Consider the following 23,532-nt stretch of genomic DNA (forward strand, 5'->3'; position numbering starts at 1 on the left):
ATATTTTTACGAAAGTGATTCAGAGCTATTTTTCAAAACTTTACATGCAAGTCAGGATCACAAGCATTAATTATAAAAGATTTATATGGCATTAAAAAGGCTAGATAAAATGTTTGTTTTAGTTTTCATTGTTAAACGGAAATAAATACGTTTTTAGAGTTTTTCAACTGCATAGAAGTAAATTTTAAAGAACGCAAAAGGAAAACCCTATAAAACACAATGGTGCTTCGTCTCTTTAGTTCATGTTCTTAAAGTACCGTTACTATTTTTTATAAAGCAGCTCTCGACGTAATTTATGAGCCAATCAGTAATCTATTACTTTTTTCGGTTAAAAAAAGTGGAAACATTTATCTCGATTCAACTGATTGACAGAGAAGCAAAGACATAAATTTATCTTGAACATTAAGATGGGAACTCATCAACGCTAACATATTATCCTAACTTAGTTTTTTGTCTTTTTTCACAAAATTGTGTCTTATCGAAAAAAACAAACCCAGGCTGATAAGAAAGGTTTTATATTTCAGCTATTTGACAAACTTTCTTAGGTGTGTTTCTAATAGCTACGAGATATATTAGAAATTTGTGTGTTAAAATGTGTTTTTTATTTTAACACCGTCTAAGCAGATAATAAGCTATTAATTCATTTATAAATTTGCCAACTTGTTATGATCTATGAACAATATATTTTTGAGCATTGATGACAGAAAAAGTTTTGTTTTAATGCAGGAATTTTTTAGAAAGTTTGATATAAAGTTATTTCAGCAATTTGTTATTAGTTATTAGTTAAAGTTGTTCCAACAGCAATCATAAATAATTTAGATGTTCATATGTAGTGGAGTTTTGGTTCTAGTTTTTTTGGGGTTAGCACATTTAAATGTGTCAGCAAAATGAATTAAAAATTTTCAAGATTCAGATTTTAAATAGTTGCCATTTTCAAAAATCTTTTGAAAGTAGCGGAGCTGATGGCAGCTTTAAATTCGTACTTAATGTCATTTGAAAACAATGGTTTCTTTTTTAAAAATAAGAGAAAAAATACGAATGTTTCATTATTGGAATTTATTGTGTAGAAAACAAGAATCGAATTCTTGGCGAGGATGGTACCACTGGAAAACAAGAACAATCGCACCCGTTGCCATAATGCCCTACGATAACAGCAACAACAAGGCAATTATGTCTAACATAATTCAAGGAACAGTTCTTATTTAAAGCTGAAATGGTAGGTGACAGAAACTGATATCCTTTAAGCTTTCAAGGCTTATTTTGTTGAGCCTTAAGGGGAGACTTTAGTCGCAAATTCTCTCTCACCTCTATCACTAGTTTAATTTTTTTTTTCATCAAAGAACCTAGAGAAAGCCATAAAGTTTTAACTTCTAAAAAAATTTAAAGAAAAAATTTAAAAATAAATAAATATTGGAACATAATTTTCCCATTGTGCAATCCAAAGTTATCTTCTCAAAAATGCTCAATTTAATTAGTTCTTTTTTATTGGGTGAAATTTGCCTTCATGGAGGACTTTTTGAGCGAACTAACTCATATTTGCATAACATAGAGATTAAAACCACGAAAACCTCCCACGATTAATCTGACGACAAGGTTTTACCTACCACTGATGATATTTTACGTCAGCACTTTGTATGATTTCAGTCTGGTATGGAATTCGTATTAACCAGCCATAGCTTGGATTCGAATCCAGGTCACATCATTGGGGAGGGGATTGCTCTATCCCTGAGCCACTACATTTCTGGACTTAATTGAAGTTTCTCTTATATCAAGTAATAACCTAATAACAAGTATAATTATAGCAAGTACAAGTATATAAAATAATTACCAAATTTGATTGCATTTTACAAATGATATGCTCCTAACCTCGCAGAAAATGTATTAAGATTGTTCCTTTCAGTAAGAAGTATTGCTTACCACGAGATTACTTCGGACATTAACGACAAAATAGGCCCGAAAATCTATTATTTGTCATCAGTAGGGCATCATCAGATCACAGCAAATTGAAAATCTAACTCATTTATTTGATAATTGGCTCAGCAAGTAATGAAGTCCTTTGTCAGAAATAATAGTAATGATAGCAGCAATAAGAAAATAATAAGAAATTTTATTTCAGTTGCTTTAGTTTAATAACTGGGAAAAATCATTTGACCCGATGATCATAAAGTTTTCGGCAAAATAATATATTATATAACTATTACTTTATTGATTACTCTTTTATTGCTATGCGATTTTTTTTCTTCAGAAATAGCATTTTTAAATTACATGTATTTAAACAGTAATTTTATAAATTTCGTTGTATTTTTAAATATTAGGGGGAGGGTTTAAAAAAACTTTAAGAGTCGTACATTTATTTATAAATGATTACAAATTACAATATTTTTGATGCTTAGAATTCATTAAAATAATTTGTAATTCTTATTTGCAGGTGATTAAAACATCTTCAAAGTTATTGCCAAGTATCTGACAATGTTTCAAGTAAGTACATTATTTCAACATTTAATTTGACAATACTGTTTATTAAAATATAGATACGCTCCGTATGATATAAATTAGGTGGTCATAATTACCCAATTTGTTTTACTGATCACCCATTCAGCTTGGTTTCAAATAATAATTTTACTTAACCACGGTTAAAAACTGTTCAATTGTATACGTCTTTTAATGCGTATTATTTTTTCTGAAATCAGCGTACCTCTTAAAATTAAAATAAGACAAATAAAAATAAAACAGCAAAGTAATATTACAGTTATGCATTGCTCGTGTATACATGAACTACTAAAATTAGACTTAGCTGCATTTAAGATTTTACAACTTAATATCATTATTGCATTCAATTCTATTACGGATGTAGTCATTTCCTTGTTTTTAATATTATAGGACATTGGCATTTAATGATTTGTTGCTGTTGTTGTTGTTGTTAATTTGCGTAGCACTAGAGCTGCACAATGGGCTATTGGCGACGGTCTGGGAAGCATCCCGGAGGATGATCCGAAGACATGCCATCACAATTTTGATCTTCTGCGGAGGAGATGGCACCCCCACTTCGGTAGCCCGACGACCTGCGCGGGAAATCGAGCACTTTACGGTAGCACAGTTTAACGAGGACCAATACCTCACACACTCGGTCCCTACGCAGACTGATCCAAGTAGTCACCCACCCGCACACTAACCGTAGCCAGTGATGCTTGACTTCGGTGATCTGCTGAGAACCGTGTCTTAACGATCAATCCACTGCGGGACCATTTAATGATTTAAATCAGCTTAAAAAATATGGAAGTGAATTTTTTATAAAAATAATGACATTATTTAATGATTTATACCCACTGAGAAAAAATGTTTAGTCAAAACTACCAGAGCATGGTAAATCTACCGTGTTTCTGGTTCAATGGAAACTCCAAAAAATTAAGTAATTTTTACCGAAGCGCTTTGGTAATGATTTAGTTAAACCTATAAATATCGTTTTACAATGTGGGATAAAATTTGGTAAATATTACGAAATCTGGTTATTTTATCATGACACATTAGATCCGGACATAAAAACCATTTATTCGATTAAATTTACTTTTTTATATTTTGTGCGGTAATATGAACTATAACTTGGAAAGCTAGTATTTCCAGTGCACCGTTACCAGGCAAACCGGAAAATTACCAATGGTGCAAATGCCGTAAATTTTTGTTTAATTAACCAGAATTTTTTTTTTTTTACTCAACCAGAAATGACATCTATATACAGTACGGTAATTTTATCAGAAAGTTTTCTCTGTTTAGATGCAAATATCTAAAGAAAAAGATATTAAAGGGAAAAAAAGGAGACTATTAAAGATAGTCACTTTAAAAGTGCAATTTAATCGAAAGAATGTTGTTAAAATTATCAATCATGTTATTAAAATTATCAATCTTAAATTCGGTTTATTTATTTTGAAACACCAACTTGGTCTTCGATTCCTCTACCTTACCATTTCAATTTCCATTTAATGAAAGTGTTTCTCTTTGCAACATTTTAGATAGTTTGCAAACAAGTTTTGTGCATTGAAATTTAAGTTCAGTACCACACATTCCGCTCTTACCATTTCCATTTCCATTTAATGAAACTGTTTCTCTTTGCTTCATTTTTAGATAGTTCAAAAACAAGTTTTCTGAATTGAAATTTATGTTCATACATTTATTTGTCTCCCACCTTATGTAAGCTTAAGATTGAAATTATCTTTTTAATCCTTAACCTTTTGATGCAGATTGGACACCGGTGTCCCCTTAATTATTTTTTCTGAAGCTCTAATTACAAGCTAAAATGTATATTTTTTAATTATCAAAAAACAGTCTAATAGTTACTAAAAGAAATCTATTAGATCAGCGGAATTATATTTGTAGTGAGATATAAAACATACAAAAAGTATTTTTTTTTTCTTTAATTTCAAAAATTAACCAATAATTGGTTATAAAAATAAAACAAATTTCAATGATGATAAACTGTTTCTCCTAGATCTAAATAACTGTAAATAAGGTAAAATTTGAAAAATTAATATTCGAGAGTGAGTCGTGCTTGGATTTTACCTATAACGCAGAAAAAGACAGTGGTGTCTCATTCTGTATTTCATAACCATAAATTATTAAAATACGTAATATTATATTTTCCCTTATTTAGACCTAAAATATAGTAAAGTAGTGATGAAAATAGGAAAAAAATGCTTAATGAAAATTCTGTCTCAAAGGATTATTAGAGTGTTTTCTCCTTTTATTATTTTTAGTTAGTCCGTAAAAAAGCTTTTAGCACTAATATTTTAGTTTAAACTTTTTTTTGCTTTTTAACTTATGCTAACTTGTTGTTGTGTGTTGTTTCTAATGCCACTTGCCACACGGGCAAGCCTGCTTGGTGAAACCGAACAAATTTAAGGCAGATTCTGCGTTTCTCGTTTCTCAGTGGCGCCATCTATGGCCAAGAATTCGACTTCTGCCACACCATACGTCGCACCCGTTTATAGGGCGAACCCATTCATACATCCATTCATTCATTCACAGATCGTAATTTTGACCTGAATCAGAGAACGATCAATCTCCAATCCAGTACCCCTAGAGGTGTTGATTTGTTATGGGAACATGGAAGACTTTTGCGACTCAAGAGATTTAACGTGCATCAGTCATTTTACTACATGAGGAGTCTTCGACCGGCGGGGTTCGAACCCACGAACTCTCGCCCAGCTCCCTACCAACCCGGTTGTTCCGGCCCTTATTGCGAACTTAAAATTGAGATAATCTTTTTTCTCCTTAACCCTTTGACGTAGATATATTACTGGTGTCCCTTTCATATATTTTTTCTGATACTCCATTAATTATCAAAATCAGTCTAATATTTACTAAAAAAAAACTGTTATTGACTACTGTCTTTTTCATTTATATTTAAAAATTAATCAATAATTAATTTCGTAATTTAAAGAAATTTCAATGATGAATATTTGTTTCTCTTAGGCCCAAATAAATTCAAATATATGCTAATTTGAAAAAATAATGTGTGGAACTAAACCGTAATAAAGAATATTTTACCCTTAACGCAGAAAAATACACCATTGTTTCATGGCGTACTCCATAACCATAAACTATTAAAATGCTAAATAAAATGTTTTTCATTTATTTTGACCTAAATTAATACAAAATATTGAAAAAACGTTCGCAAAATATGCTTAATAAAAATTCTGCTTCAAGGATTAACATCATTTGCTTACTTTACTTTCTATTATCCTTCTAAAAAGCAAGTTCTAAGAACGTTTAAATACACATGTACCGAATTTCATTGAGGAATAAATTATTCTGAATACTGTACTATTTGTTGCTTAACAATTTCTTCATGCCCGTATTCTATTATAAAACTTTATGAAGAGTCCTTATGCTTTTAATAAATAAAATATTTAATAACATCTAAATAAATTATATATAGAATTTAAAACTACTTTTGAGGCATACTAAATATTAAGAATCGAATCAAGTTGTGAATGTCGATAAATCCTATGTTTTAGATTGAAAGTTTAAAATTGAATAAATTAAATGCAATGAATTTAGACAAATAAATGACAAACATCCGTTGCAAATATCTTAAATCAATAGAAACAAACCTCTTGAACTTAGATGCAAAATTATCTTTCGGAAAAATCTAAACAATATATAAATTCCTGTTTTCAAAATATATGATACTGACTCCAACTAAGAAGTTCACACTGCAAAGCATAGTATACTTTAAATTTGTTGGATCACAGGAAAAATACCAGTTTTCCAAACACCTTATTTGAAATGTAAATAACTTGTAATTTAGTTGTGCTAACTTTCACTGTTTCAAATTAAATTTATTCTGCTCGAAAATGTTTGAATAATACAGTAGCGCAACATGTTTAAGAGACAATGAAGATGAAGAAACTTTATTTAAATCTGATTAAGCTAGGGGAATCATTGTTATTGTTTTCAATTAATTTCTTAAATTCTGCTATCTGTTTATTCAAAACTTATTTATATTTTTATTCTATTTAGTTTTTAAGTGAAATATTAAGTTTTTATCATTTTGTTAAGCTGCTGAAATTAACAGTTTTATATTTATTTATCTTTGATGTTATACGATAGTTAGTGGTTTTATTTAGTTATAATAGGCGTAGAAATACTTTACTGTACTTTAAAAATTGGATGCTCAAATTTCACGAAGCTTTCTTCGTTTTTGACTAAACTGTTTCCTAGTGTATGCTCCGAGCAACAATTTCGTCAAAGTTGCAAAATAACTTTCATATCTCTCTCGAGGAAGTGAATTTCTTCAAAACTAAGGAAATATTTCCTCATTTTACTTTTAAAACAAATTGTAGCTTGTAGTGTAGCTAACTTTTCTAATAATAACTTTATCATTGTCTGCGTATAGGTAGCTCAATATCACAAAAACCATGCAAGAAAGACACAGAGGACAACAATATATATTTCACACATTCCCAAAGCGGGGATTCGAACCCGGGACGCTCCTGGTGGGAGGCTAATTCCTTAACCGCCATATATTCCGGTCAACTTGTCGTACCTTTTTATTTTCGAGCGTCTAATCTTCATTCTAGTTAACTATCCCCTACAAAGCACTGTGATGAGTTTCCAAGTTGAGGAAATATTTTCGTTATATATTTGAGAATTCGTGTTTTGTCACAAATAACGTGATATCGTGACGAAATTATTTTCAAAACTTACGAAATACAGATCAATGTTTGCTGAATCATCAAAAATGATATTTTTATTTCTATGAGAGTGTTGTTCGAAACTAAAAAAAAATTTTAGATTTAGTCAATTATCTCAGAACTACTTGAATTATTTTAATAAACTTTGGAATTAAAGTAGGTTGTTATATTATGACTAAAATACCTTTTAACGATTATACTTTGCACGTACATTCACCGGAGTCAATAGGCAAGAAACAGCGGTCGCATAATAAAAAATTAGTTTAATAATCATCCAATTACACTTTCAAGATTCTCTCAAATATGCTACAAAAGAATGAGATCTGGAGACCTGGGTGGCTTATCCATCCATCGAACTTTTTCACTTTCCAGAAAATCGTCGACCGGATATAATCTTATGAAATAGCGCGTTTTTACACAAACAGCACAAAAACAGCAAATTGCACCTCTAAAAAGCAACCACAGGGCTTCGAGACTTAATACCTGTACATCAAACCAGGCGATATACCCTACTCAAGGGCATGAAGGGGTGAGCAATCATTCAACCAAGAGCCTATCCAGATCATCCATCAGACTAGTTGATTTCTCACATGTAAGAGAATATATTGTGGTTCTCTGGTTCATAAATTTATATGAAAAAATTTAAGCTGCTTAACGAACGGGAGCTATGGCCACACTTAGTTTCAAAAATGTTTTTTCGGAAATCACGTTGTGATGACTGTATATCTGTTTGAAAAGATCCATACTTACCAACTTCTTACGCTTTTGGTGGGAGATTTTTATTAAACAATTAAAGTGGAAGCAAAAACATCCATTTATTAACATCCATTTTTGTTCTATTTTGACCACTATGGATAAAAAATTTTAACAACTATGTAAAACCTCATTATAAGGATGTGACTTTTAAGTGTTAACTTTGTGTTGGATGTGACTTTTAAGTGACTTTTAAGTGTTCAAACAAAGTAAATAACGCTGACAGTAATCATAATTTTGAAACGATTTCAGCATGTATACAAATTCTTTCGATGCGTAGCTTATTAAATATGAAGCATTTTCTTCCACTAGGCTAATAGTTTTTGAGATAATGCAATTCCATGCAAATTAACTGACTGATAATTTCATATTTTTACTATTCTATGTCATATTTACGAAAAAATAATTTCATATTTTTTGATTCTATTCCATATTTATGAAAAAGTAATTTCATATTTTTACTGTTCTGTTTCGTATTTATGAAAAAGTAATTTCATATTTTTTTCATATTTTAAATTTTTCATTTTTTTTTCAAATTTTACATACTTTTATATTTTAATTTTTTTTTATATTTTACTTAGAATTAAGACAAATTTAATACTTTTTATACGTATTTAAAAACAGCAAAAATGTGCTAAAGGATAGTGCTAGTGCTCGTTCTTGTTAAAATGAACTTTTGGGATTGCTTTCAAACTGTGACTGAGTCTTATTTACTCTTTCTCTACTCAATTTTCTTTGCATTCCATTCATCGATAGGGGCAATAAATACGTTGCATTAAGCGTATTTTATTTTTATTTTATAATCGCCGTTGAACAGCAGACCCAATTTTTGGGTTAACAACTACTAATGCTCAACGCCGTAGCCTTGTAATTTTGAACCATTCCAGAGGACAAGGAAACTCCTGGATCAGTACCCCCAGAGGTATTGATTTGTGAATTAAGCGTATGACGAAATTTGAATTCTCAAACAAATGAATATAGAATATTGTTTCAAATTTTATGAATTTTTGCCTCTTATTATTAAAAAAAACTGATGAATTAGAAGTATTCCTCCATCGGATTATTTTTTAAACAAAAAAAATAATGCATGTAAGTAAATAAATTAAATTTAATTAGAGACATGAAATTTCAACATCCACTTTTACAACGGAGGATAAACAGAAAAAAAATCAGTTTCATCATCAACCTTCCTTAATACAAAACTCCTCCCCCATAAATATGAAACTCTTAAATATAAAATTATCATTCATATATTGCAAATATTAATTACGTAATATTAACCCTTTCTAACTGAGAAAATCTAAGCTATCACGTTTTTAAAATTAAGGATGATTTTAAAGGTTTAGTTTTAATGCAGTTTAAACCCGTATGAATATATCTTTACTTGTTGAATAATTTTTCTTATGTAATATCTTACCAACTAAAGTTGACATTTTGTGACACTTTGTACCAGTGGTTATCAATCAAAGTCTTGATTTCATTTCCATTTACAGTGACAAGATGTTCTCGACGTGTTATTTTATGTCAACATAACTTTATGTTTAAACTTTCTGGCGCATTTTATGGACATAAACTATAAACTCGTAGTCTAACTTTTACTAAAACATTCTATGAAATTTATATCTGGAAATGGCAAAGGTTTCAAAATAAAAGAGTGCTTGCGTTTACTGAGAATGATTTAATGATAAATTGTGTGTCATAAAATTTGACATAAATTTATAGGTCACTATCAAATCTTGCTGTATAACGCGGGAACTTAACTTGTAATTTTCTATTATAAGAAAAGAGAATGCTTAAAGTTATCGTCACTTTAATTATAAAACTTTGTTAAATAATTATAAGTTAAAAATAGCTTCAATTGTATAACAAAATGGAAATTTTAACTCGATTTATTTCCAGGCCGTTAAATAAGTGTTCCTCAATATACAAATTGAACTTGATTCTGTAAAACTATATACTGTACAAATTTCTAAATTGCATAGATGGAGTGAGGGGTAAGACAGAGTAGCTAATTTGCAATCCAGGGGCGTTTAACTACTCGCTCTCTCTCTCTCTCTTTTTTTCCTTTTTTAGATTTATCTCTTGTCTTCAGTTGGTAGCAAGCTTTTATTTCCTTTAAAATTTCTCATCTGAACTAAAAAAATATCAAGAATTATTTTTTTTTATTTAAAAAACTGCTAAAGATGAGAACGAGTAGTTAAAAGTCACTGGATTGAAAAATCACTACCAGATAGTGGGGTGAGAATGGGTACCGCGTTTGCGTCGGAATTAGCGGACAAACACAAACTTACCATATTAGCACGTTGCTATTGATTAATTCCCGCCCTCTGTGTGGATAAATTTGTTTTGTTATGTTAAATCTTTAATGTTCTTAAGATTTCAAACTAGTTTATTTATTTACCAATATGGTCATGATAATTATTTTTAGTCTAGATTATTAAACGTTTGCTAAAGATTATGACTCTATAATTATTTAGTCTAATAGTAGCACAGTTCTGTCTCGTTTCGATAAAAAAATATGCTATCGAAGCACGTAGGGGTTCTTAAGTGATGCGTGTCTATGCTAGGCCCAAAAAAGCTGCAGGGCCGGGGAAGAAGGAGACTACTCCATACCTGCCAACTTTCACTCTTTCCAAAAATGGATTTTCAGAGTGGTTGTAATACAAACGAAAAACAATCTGACTCAAAAATATATTTATATTTTGATCCCGTTGAAATTCGCTTGCGCAAGGCTTATTATGCTTTCATATATTTATTGTAATCATTTATACGTAGTGGTGGTCAAACTCATTTATAATTATCATTATAATTCAAAAAGTTAATTGGAATAACATGAGTATTGCTACCACTTTAAATATGAAAATAAAATCTTCCGGAAAATCCGGAAGAGTTGGCAGGTATGCTACTCCATCCAAAACTGAATAAGGGTCTTACGAACCCCGAGATAAAACTTATTGTGGGCCAACTTCTTCAAAGTTTTATTTAAATATTTATACTAAATTTATACCTTTATACTAAATTATAAATTTTATGCATATTTGAAAAAATTTCACTGCAATTTTCTCTTAAGAAATCTGAATAATTAACACTACATTTTTTGTGAGGAAATTATTTTTTTTGGTTCTCACCACATTTGTCCCTCTCCTTCCCCTCTTAAATACGGCAATGGTTACATCATATGTAAATTTCATGCATATTTTCCGAAAACTATCAAATAGGCTTATAATGTCTAATTTCCAAACTCTAGTATTTGTAAATTCTAGTTATTTCTAAATATCCCGTAGATCTAACAAGTGTTCATTCAACTTTTTCGTGAAAAGCAACAAAAAAAAATTATAAAATAAGTAGCGTATCTAGGAAATTTCAGGAATGATATATTGCACGCAACTAAACAATGAATATCTTGATTAAACCTGACAGTTTCTAGGTTGAACAATTTACCTCCAACGGGCCTTCAGTTCAATAGCTTCAGTTTCATAGCTTTTTTTGGAAGCTTTAGTTTTTAGTTTTATATTTAAAATGGTAGAAAAACTTATGCTCCTCTATTTAATTATTGACTTTATAAATTTAAATATAAATAATTTTGATCATCACTTCCTAATAAATAATCAAGTACATTTATTAGTACATAGCAATGCTCTATTTTAAAACCGTCGTTAAGCAGTCGACTTAATTATGAGTTTACAACTTCCAATGTTTAACTCTATAGCCTTGTAATTTTGAACCCAATCCTGAAGACAAGGAAACTCTTGGATCAAGTATTGGGAGAAATTCGCCCTCGGGGACGACTTTTTGATAGAACTAACCCGCATTTGCGGTGCATGGAGAGGAAAACTATGAAAATCTCCCATGGTTAGCCTGACTGCTAGGGGACTCTAACCCATGATCCGTCAAAAATTTAGGATATTATACGTCAGTATTATGGTAGGGGCAAGCCGGGTGGGAAATTCGTATCAACCAGCTATCGCTGGGATTCAGAATGCGATTTGATTATTACATTATGACTACTTAGGAAAATCGTTCTCTGAGGGAATAAAAGTTAGTTGGTCTTACCACTTTTTTTTCTCCTATATATCTAATTTTATTACAGTTTCGAATTCAATTTTTAAAAAATATCAATCTGATCCTGAATGATTTTTTTAATTCTGCTTCAAATAATATTTCTTTAAGAAGTAACTTAGAAAATTAGTTTAAAATCAGCTATTCAATTCCATAATGATTTATAACCTGTTTTAAAATCAATGGGGATATATTAAGAATTTAAATTTAATTTCCAATATTGTATACTTGAAGAAGATTCCTAATAATAAGTCCCGCATCTTAATTTAATCTAGTATTATCTCTAATGCATACTAGAATGAAATCATAAAATTATTGATTCTATCCTAAATAATGAGAAAATTAACTCAGTCAAGCATGGCTATGATATAAATTGATAAATAGGGCATTAAGAAAAATGGATCTAGTCAATTGAAATCAATGCAATTAAGCCGACAAAAAATTTCAAAATTGAATTCAATTTGTGAAGCATGAAAAATGATCGGAAAAACATATTGCACATCTTCGTTTCTTTGTTTAAATATAGATTTTTCTCAAAAGGTTATGACTATACTTCATTCAATAATAATTATTTTCAAAAAATTTAAAAAAAAAAAAAAACTGGGAATATGTTACATAAATTTTGAAAGAGAAGGCATCGATTTTTTTCCTAAAACGTACTATTTCCAAAATTTAATCCTTTTTAGATTTAACATTTTCTTTAATTATTTCTGAAACTGTTATCGATTCTAATGATGATTCGTAGTCAACTATTGTGATGAACCAAAATCAATTAAAGATGGTGCATGCATTGCTTCATAAATTAAAAATCATGCATGTGCTTAGTTATAACTTTTCTTATGAATTTCAACCCTCTTCTTCTTCTACGACCTCAAAAGTTTTATTCTAAAAAACGATTTTCCTATTTCAGATGCTAATCTGCGAACAATAAGCTCAACAATTCTTAGCTCCGTTTTCTCAATAATTTTAATACTGGAAGTGTTACCCATTTTATATTCATTTAAATTAGTAAGTACTACAGTTTTTCTAATCAGTCAAATGCGATAAATCAAAAAAAATCTACATATTTAAGATAAAAACGTGAATAAAATTACATACAGGGGTTGACAAAATTATGGAAATGCTTCTATATTAATATTTTTTTCATATTTCTCAAGAAATACTTAAAGAATCATTTTATGACTTCAGAAATGTTTTGATCGTGCACTTTCTCATACATATCAAAGAAGCTAGAAGCTTTCAGAGGTTTAAGGGACCAACAATAAATTACAAATGAAAAAAGGTTTTTTTGAACGCCCAATGCCGAAAATGCAGCAAAAAGTTTGTAATTTCTAACAATTAATTTGGTTATTATTTGCAATAATTGCGCAAATTTTCATAAATCAGGCTTAGATATTTATGGAGATATGGCCTTTTTTTAAAAAAATTCATTTTCTTGCCTTTTTTTCTGGTTATAACTTTAAAAATATCGAACAAAATGTTTGCAGCAAATATGATAGATTATTGCTAAATGACCTATTAGTATTAAGTATTCAGAAAAAAAAAAGAAATTTAAAAATAAGCAATAATAATTAAAAATAAAGTATTATTATTTAACAGCATATTGATATGAAATATTTATTCATTTTTCTAAATGCAATCTTTAAATACACTATTATAGCTTAATGTCTAGCACTTTTTTTGTTTAAATTTTTAAATTAATTTTGATTTCTGGTACCTTGCTTCAAGGTGTACTAAGATTCCTTGTTCACATTTTCTATGTTCTTTGATACTTAAAATAATCAACAAATATTGAATTAAGGAAATATTTATTTAAATTCATTTTACTAAATATGAATTGCTCACTAAAATATAAACCAAAAATTTATAAAAGTCCCCTAAATACCTATTCATGAAGTAGAATTATCATTTTTACTGAAAATAAATAATTCTGAATTATCATTCAGTTACTTAATTAAGTTACAAGAGTTAATCAACAAGAACTGAATGTACGAAATTTTCATTTGAAAATTATTTTCCAATACGTAAATTGTACGATAGATAATAAAGCAAATATTTATACACCTCTAACAGAATCATCAAATACAATTATCCTTTTTGTTTGAAGCAATTAATTAAATCTTCTAAAATTCACTGTAAATAAACATTTAGAATAATATTATTGATTTACATACCGCTATTGATATATCAAATAAAACTTATTCAGATGTTCGATAAAATTTTAATTCCCTTAAAGTAAATGAGTTAATATTCGAGCAATGCAGACAGATATTATGTTGTTTCTAGAAATAGGCTTAAGTAAAGATGCAAATGTCTTGACATTCTCTTCAATTACAATATATTAATGTCTTTTTCGTACTTTTGGGAATGCATGTTTTAAAATAATGTTATTTTTCTCGGTTATAGAAATGATTTAAGAATAATTTTATTTATTTTTACCTTATGTGAGTGAAAACATTTAATTTCCCAAAGGATGTTAGATCTTCATACCTTTTCCCAGGCAAAATACCCTCATAAATATTTAATGCATTTTAGAAAACAATTTTTTTAATATGATTAAATACTTTCAGGGAAAGTATTTGTATTTATCAAACATTTTAGTACGTAAACAGAAGCGTCAATTTAAATATATATTTAAAAACGTGACTGTATGAAAAAAATAATACATTATTTGAAGCGAAAAAAATTAATTGAAGTTAAAATTAGGTCATATGTGAATAAAATTAAATTATCAAAGTGCAGTAATACTTTTTAATACAATTGTATTATTAAATATGTATTTCAAGTAAAACACAAAATCGTTATTGCTGATATCGTAAAATCTGAACATGATTAAGTATATAAAGCTGAAACATATTTATAAAAATATACACCTATAAGACATACTGCATAATTGCTAAGAATATACTTTCAAAATATTACTTTAAAATAATTAATATATTTAATTCAAAAAATTTATAATACAGCTTGAAACACTGTAAAAAATAATTATTCAAATATCACGAAATTTTCCTCTTTTATGACGAAACCGTTTCCTAGTATATGCACCAAGGCAATTTTTCGTCAAAGGTTTGGAATGGCAAACATCTCTTTTCCGTGGAAACGAATTTCATCAAAATTAAACAAACATTTCGTCATTCTATTTTTTACCGAAAAAAAACTCCCAGGGACTAAAGCAACTAACTTTCCAAATAATCACTTTATCTTGGGCACCATATTACTCGATCAATGTCATCCGTACAACGCATGAAGAACAGAGAAATAAATTACACCATTGCCCGAAGCGGGATTCGATCCCGGTGTCTTCTTGATAAGAGAACAACTACTTGACCACAATGCAAGACAGTCAGCTTATTGCATCGCTTTATTTCCGATTGTCTAGTTTCCATTCTATTTTTGTCATTCTTGTTAAAATCTCCCATAATGCAATCCGATGAGGTTTCTGGATGAGAAGACACATTCGTCATATATTTGAGCTATCACGTTTCGTCAAAAATCACGTGATTTCGTGACGAATTTACTCCCAAATTTAACAAAATATAGCTCAAGGATTGCTGAATCGTCAAAAGTGATAGTTTTATTCTGGGAGTGATTTGTTTCAAAGAAAAACAATCAATAAAATCATATACTAAATTAACGATGAAACTTAATGCATTTTATAATATTTCAGAACTTCCATAAATATACACAAATGTACACAAATAATTAGTTTCAGCAACTATTTATGAAATAGAAACAAAAATGCAATACCAAAATATTTTGCAGATCATTATATTAACACTTTTAACAAGCACTAACCCCTTAAAGCAGAATTTACTAAACATATTTTTCATACTTTTTCATTATATTGAATTAATTTAGGTTAAAATAAGTGAAACAAATTATATTTAGCATTATCATAGTTTATGGTTATGTTAAGGTTTTTGTTAAAGGTCAAATCTTCCCAACATGGCTCACTTTCAAACAATAATTTTTAAAATTTTACACTTTTTTGCAGTTATTTAGACCAAGGATAAATGGTTATTCATCATTGAACTTTCTATCGATAAATTTTTAATTATTAATTATTAATAAATTTGTTCTAAATTATTGATAAATTTTCGAAAATGTTTCGAAATGTTTTTTCAAATTACTTTTTTTGGATTTTATATTTTAGTACAAAAAAATTCAGATAATCTAACAATAACTATCATACTGTTTTTTTATAATTAAAAAATACCAAAAAATACTTTTGCTTGTACATGGAAAGTCAGAAAAAATATATAAAAGGGGCACCGGTGTCTTTTCTGCGTTAAAGGGATAAACACATAAAATTTCAGCTTAATTTAATATCTTTGTATAAAATCACAAAAACATGGCTATATTTTGACAAGGTCGTCATTAGTTTATCTTCACTTTTCTCCTCACAAGTTACGAGTTGAAAATTTTAAGTCCACAAATTAAAATGGACACAGCGCTTTAGTCATTGAACTTTCTAGATTAGGTATTGCTTTAACCATTAACCATCGAACTCTAGAACTACTTTTTATGTCATTCTGCAGTTCTCACCCCTGTGGCAATATGTAACTCACCCAGCTTCAGATGAATAGATACCAGCCTGTTTGGGAATTAACTTCTTAAAAGGCTGTGGTTTTGAAATCTAACCACAAAGTAAATAAAATAATATAAAAAATTTTCGAAATCAATTGCTCTGCTAGAGCCTAACTAAAATAAAATAATTTTCACAATTCCTTACGTCCAGATAGTATATAAAATTAAAATTTATAGTTATGCCCTTCAAATGATAGTAATTATTTTTTTAAAAATTGAAAACTTGTCAAAACTAACACTGAAAACATACATACATGCAAATCTATTTAAAAAAAGATCTGATCAAAATTACATGGAAAGAAAAAAAAGACACAGAGTAGATTGAAAAATTAAAATCCATAATTTTTTTAACTCTTCTTCAAATAAGTTCGATTTTTTTAGAGAAAATAATTATGCATTTAAATAAGACAATTTTTCACCCTAATTTAAAAATAACTAAATTCCATACCCACTGTAAAAAGTAATAAAATGGAGAAATAAATTAATCTAAACGGAAGCGAAAAATTAAATTAACCAAAAAAAGAATATATTATTAACAGAAGATATTTCATTTTTCAGAAACTCTTAATTAAAAATAACATTACATATGATTAATTAACACCGCAGCGACTATGTCAAAATAATTAATTTTCTCAAAAAAGGAATCTTTTATTTAAGAGAAACATCTATTAATGGTGTAAAATTAGTAATCAGAATTATAAAACAAGAAAGAATGATTGAATCTTTTTTTTTCTTTTTTTTTATAAAGTTTTTAAAGACATATTTTATTAATGAACTTTTTTTTTCTTTAAACAGAAATATTTGATTATAAATGTCGTTTTTTTCTGAAAAATAAAACTTGAATCAAATTTTATTTTTGTCTCTACTTTGACGTCATCAAATTTAAATACTCTACAAAATAAAAATAAATTTTACCTGTTTCAATTTATTTTGATTTTTTAAATTAAGGAAGATGATTCAACCAAATAAGTTATACTATTTTTAGTGATATAAGATTTATAAGCATTAAACCAAATTATTCTACGAATTAACCAAATAGTTTTATGTGATTTTTTCGTACAATATTTTTTCACAATTCTTCCATCTTAACAAATAATAGACATTGTTTTGAGAAGTTAAATTGTGTCTAAAATTTTCCTTTATAACTCAGTAAAAAGAGTAATCTTGATACAATATCTTTTTCAAATTTTACCTTTTAATACCTAAGTTCACGCGTTTTATGTTATTTAACATTGAATGTGATTTATGCCGATTTGATTAATTCGAAATTCTGGATATTTGCTCAGCATACCTAGAATTCTGTGCACTGTTAGACATTTCTCTGTAAAAGGGTGAAATAGCAATTTATTTATATTGCTATTTTACCATACTAAACCGAAACAATCTAATAACCATAAAAAAGATAACATTCAAACTGTTAAATGTGAAAGAAACGTTTATCGATGGTATTTATATTTTTCTGTTTAATAACCAGAATTCTATCCTGACCAACTTGGCCTACCTTCTTAATCCATTTTTTTCCGTGGAGCTAGGTACATACTGCAACTGAGAGGGCCATTCGGTCATGAACGCAGAACATGGGTTCTAATACGAGCGTTGACACTGCAATATTTCTTCCATTCCTCCAATCGGTGACCCTGGACTACTAGAATACGAAACCATCATGCACACATTAGTTACGAAGCACTCAAAGAGCTCCAATGATCTTTAAATTTTATTTTTATGGTTTAGAAACTAATCAGGTTGAAAATTGTTACAAAACCGTATTTGTGTTCACGATTTTTTTTAGCGTACCAGTTGTAAAAGGTTTCAAATTTGCAACGGTAAAAAAAAGCTCCTAACCACACACTTTAGGGTTAATTAAATGGATAGAGTGGTGTTGGTAATTTTACAGCAATTTTAGAATGAAAATTCTAACAGTACATAAAAATAGAGCTAAAATGTTATGGCTAAATTATTTTTTATTCTGGATATCGGAAATTTGGATTTTAGATTTTCGGATATTTATTTAGACAATTGCAATTCTTGAGACTGTATTTCCGAGAAAAAGGAAGTCATCTTCTTTTAGTATTCCCTATTGATTAGCCATCCAACCCTTGAGTAAGTCTTGGGACTTACAGAGAAGACGGTTTACTGAGAACTTTTCATTCTCGGTTGGCTCGGAGTCATGATAATATTTTCATAAACTTTTTTCGTACTTTTAAACAAACGTTTGGTACAGTTGTGAAGTACAAAAAAATTCACAATTTATTGATATAAAAATTATTATTAATTATTATTATTATTGTTATTTATTGCTGACCGGAATGTGCAGGGGGCAGGGAACTGTCCTTGCATCAGAAAGGTCCTGGGTTCGAATCCCGGGCAAGGCATGGATATTTCTTTCTCTCTCTCTCTCTCTGTGTTCTATGTCCTTTCTCCGTTGTGTGTGAATTTGACCCGCCTATAAACGGGATGTGGTTGTGTAAATGGCGTGGCGGAAGTCGAATTCCTGACCATAGATGGCGCCACTGAAAAACAGGTACAATAGGCAAACGACTAAAAAAAAAAAATTTATTTCTTATGTATAATGTATTATTATTAAGTATATTATTATGCAAATTTATTTATTTATTTATTACAATGAGATAGAAGGTTTTAATGAATAATTTCCTTGTTTAGGCGGCAAAGGCCTAATAGCGAGAAAACAAAATTTTGGCGATGTTAGGTTCTAAGTAATCCTACGTATATCAGATTTGATTGAGCTCTGATTAAAATTCTTCCGTCTCAAACCTCTAAGAGTGAGCCCGAACTCATCTCTATTTGGCAAACATCCTCATCAAAAGAATCTATATCTTTTCGGCGGTTGAAATACGGATTTTTCACGGAAGAAAGCTATTCTTAAGTTCTTTGAGTTGCGTACTTATCCTTATGAATGCATGATTTAATGTGAAGGGAATGGTTTAATATGATTGAAACTGATGATTGTTTTTTTCTTCTGTCACTTTGACTTTTTCAAAGATATGATTTAATAGGATAAAAATTCATACACTCAGGAGAAATGTGAAGAAAAAAAACTTATCAAAATCCAGAAATAGGAGGGATTACAGAAACTAAAATCTATGTAATTAGTACTGTATTTACTAGATTCTTCAATTAATGCAAATTATTTAATAAATCAATAATGAGAAGCATTTTCTGGTTTTCTTTGAAACATTGCAAAAGAATTAACATTAATAATTAGAAAATTCATTGAAATTAATTCAAAATGCTTAACTCACCACATTTGAAAGTGAACCGGAATCTGATATTCTATTAAAACCACACTTAACATCAATTCGACATAATTCAAATTTTAATTTTCATCATTCATCTTTGAATTGAAGATTTTAGCAACAATTTACACTTTTGACATTCATATATATTAGTAAGTAAACCTATAATCACATGTCTGTTGTCTTAGTTAAAAAAAAATCTAAATTTGCGTTTTCATGAAACAGTTTAACATGATTAAGCCAGAAATTGCTTAAATTGGCAATTTAAGAAATAAATGATGAACACCATATTGCCCACAATTTATGGTTAACAGCAAATTACAAAAGTGTTGAAAAGTTTAAAAATAAATTAGCATACGCAAGAAAAACGTACGAAAGTTTTTACAGCTAAAATAGCATTTTTATGCTTTGAGACTGAACATATATTCAGTTCAGCCTCACAATTATTACAAAGTTTTTAACAACCATTTACATCTTTTGTCATATATATATAATAGTCTATACACCTATTATTCCACATCCGGTAACTCAGTTAAAATGAAACATGGGCATTTGGGTATTCACGAAACAGTTAAACATAATTAGGCTAAAATCTGCAAAAATTGTTTGATTTAAGAAATAAACATCTCATCTTTCAGAAGAAATTTTTGTATGGTTAATTTAGTCACTCCCTTCACCATGAGTTCAGCATTATGTTGCACATAATTAATGGTTAACAACAAATACAAAAGCATTGAAAATTTTAAAAATAAATTAGCATTCACACAAAGTAAGAAAGTTTTCACAACAACGAAAAAAGCAGTCTTATACTTTAAGGCTAAACATTTACTCTATTCAGCCTCATAATTATTAAAAAGTTTTTAACAACCATTTACAACTTTTGTCATACATATACATTTGTCAATACACCTATTATACCACATCTGTCCCCTCTGTTAAAAAAAAAACATATGATTTTGCGTGTTCAAGAAACAGTTAAACATAATAAGGCTAAAATCTGCAAAAAATTTTTGATTTAAGAAATAAATGATCTCATCTTTCAAAAGAAATTTTTGTATGGTCAATTTAGTCACTCCCTCCACCTTGAGTTCAACATCAAATAGCACATAATTAATGGTTAACAGCAAGTACAAAAGCACTGAAAAGTTTAAAAACAAATTAGCATTCACACAAAGTACGGAAGTTTTTACAGCAAAAAAGCATTGTTATACTTTGAGGGAGAATATTTATTCTAGAATACTCTTTAGCGATAAGACGTTATTGGAAATAAGAAAGAAGAACAACCCTTACATCTTGTTATCGAAGAAAAAAAAAGTTCCTAAAAGGCTTCTCTTCTCGTTTATCCAAAGAAAGTTTATTTACTTGCATCCGTTAAAATACATCTTAATCACAAGTTTGAACTTTCCAAACACAAAAGTGAGAAACAAATTTTAAATGTCACGTCTCTGCGCAGAAAACACCCACCTGTACTCTTCAAATGGTCGTTTCATCTTGAGTTTCAAATAACGATAGTTGTCTAAGACACATTTTTATTTAACTTTTTTACACTTTTTGAAGGTGTATTCTTCCGACCTTATTCTCCATATCTAAAAAGCAATATCTGGAGCAGTTGGCTGCTTTGACGCTTTTATTGGTGCATATTTTCTCTCCCCAATATCTATCTTTTGGCATTTGAATGGCAATCATTTCTTTCTACCCTGCATTCACATTTTTTTCTGTATTCAGGTGGCAAATATTTTGTCCTTTTTTCCTAACTCAACTGTAGGCCCTACAGCTTCTTTATTAAGGAAAAAAGTGAATGTTATGAATATAAACACTATAAGAAGCTTGTGTTAAATAATTTCTAAATTCTGATATTTAAAATACAGAATTTATATTACATTGGTTATACTTATTTTGAGCGACAAGAATTTATTCGTTAGTGTTAAGAATATAATAACAGTTAAAAATGGAAATCTGAGAGTTATTCTAAATAAACATATTTGGCAGAAAGAAAAAACAGCCAAATAGGCTTTATAAATAACTAAGCCTAATCAAATTAGTGGCAGCATTGCAACTTGATTGATTCTGTTGCATATTTATCATCATTTTGTGCTTTGTCAAGTTGGCGTTATTTATAAAATGGAGATAAGTACTTGTATTTTGGCTTTAAAGATGTACTCGTTAGAACTTATTCTCTATATTTAAAAAGCAAGATGTGAGCAATCGGCTCCTTTGAAGCTTTTATTGATGCACATTGTCCCTCTCTAATATTTATCTTTTAGCATTTGAATAGCAATTCGTTCTTTCTATCCTATATTCATTTTTTTCTGTATTCAGGTGACAAATATTTTGTTCTTCGCTTTGTAGCTCAACTATAGATCCTGCACATTCTTTATTAACTGCTTCGCTTACCGATTTTTGTGAAAATATATACATATATATATATATATACATATATATTTATATATATATATTCTTCCACTGAGCCATTATTCTTTTATTCGCAGCAATCCAATCATAGTGATTGAAAATANAAAGTCACTGGAATGTTCCTCGACGATTCGACCCTTATGACATGGTGCATTATCCTGTTGGTAAACGCCATCCCCCTCAGGAAAAACTGTTGCCATGAATGGGTGAACCTGGTCTGATACTATGCTCAAGTAGCTTATGGACGTCAGGGATTGTTCTATGAGGATAATAAGGATAATATATATATATATATATATATATATAATCAAGGGATCTCGGGATAATCAAGGAAAGGGTTAAGGATAAGACTGAATGTTTTGAATACACAATGGTAAGAAGCTGGTGTTGTAAAGTAATTTTACTTAGTGGAAATAACAATCTGAATTTTTGTTTTCAAAATACAGAGTTCTTTTTACAAAGCAATAAATTTGATAAAGTTTATTTTGAGCAATATGTATTTATTCGTTAATGTTAAAAAAACGAATCAAAAATCATAGTTATTCTGCAATAACATACTGGGCACTATATAAACAAGAAGAAACAATTGAATAGGTTTCATAAATAAGTTCGTAATAAAATTAACTGCAACTCGATTGATTCTGTAGCATATTTATCTTCATGTTGTGCTTTTCAGATTTAAAGATGTACTCATTAGACTTTATTTTCCATATCTAAAAAGCAATATCTGGAGCAATCGGCTGAACTGAATGCCTTCAATATAAGCATAATCGGAAGCTTGTGGTTTTTTAGAGCAATACTTATTTATTATTTAATGTTAAGAAAACAATAATTGTAAAAATAAAAATAAAAACCATTTTCCTTTCATCCGATGAAAATCATAGAGGTATTCTAAAATGACATAACAGGCACTATATAAACAAGAACGAACAATTGAATAAGTTTCATAAATAAGTAAGCTGAATCTAATTAGTAGCAACATTGCTACTTAATCGATTCTGATGCATATTTATCTTGACTTATAGATATTTATCTATTGTATTTTGACACTGACGGTCGTACTGTTTAGAAGACAGAGGCATCTACTTGAATCTCGAATTTAAAGATGTACTCATTAGACCATATTCCCCATATCTTAAAAGCAATAACTGTAGCACCCTCTTCAAATATCCATCTATTGGCGTTTTAATGGCAATTATTTCCTTCCATTCCGTATTTACTTCTGTTATTTTTCTATTTAATGTTGCAAATATTTCGTTCTTTTTTTTCCTGAC

General features: G+C 29.1%; 1 protein-coding gene across 3 annotated transcripts in view; it reads left to right on the top strand.

The window, feature by feature from the left end:
• The window catches only part of LOC107439647 (5-hydroxytryptamine receptor-like), a 482,335-nt gene that overhangs the window by 289,905 nt on the left and 168,898 nt on the right, over positions 1-23,532 (top strand). For all 3 annotated transcript variants that reach the window (XM_071188193.1, XM_071188195.1, XM_071188194.1), the window contains one exon: positions 2,429-2,478. The gene's annotated coding sequence lies outside the window, so the exon portion shown is untranslated. The remainder of the gene's footprint in view (positions 1-2,428; positions 2,479-23,532) is intronic.

This window comes from Parasteatoda tepidariorum, chromosome X2 (assembly GCF_043381705.1).
Source record: "Parasteatoda tepidariorum isolate YZ-2023 chromosome X2, CAS_Ptep_4.0, whole genome shotgun sequence".
NCBI classification, from domain to species: domain Eukaryota; kingdom Metazoa; phylum Arthropoda; class Arachnida; order Araneae; family Theridiidae; genus Parasteatoda; species Parasteatoda tepidariorum.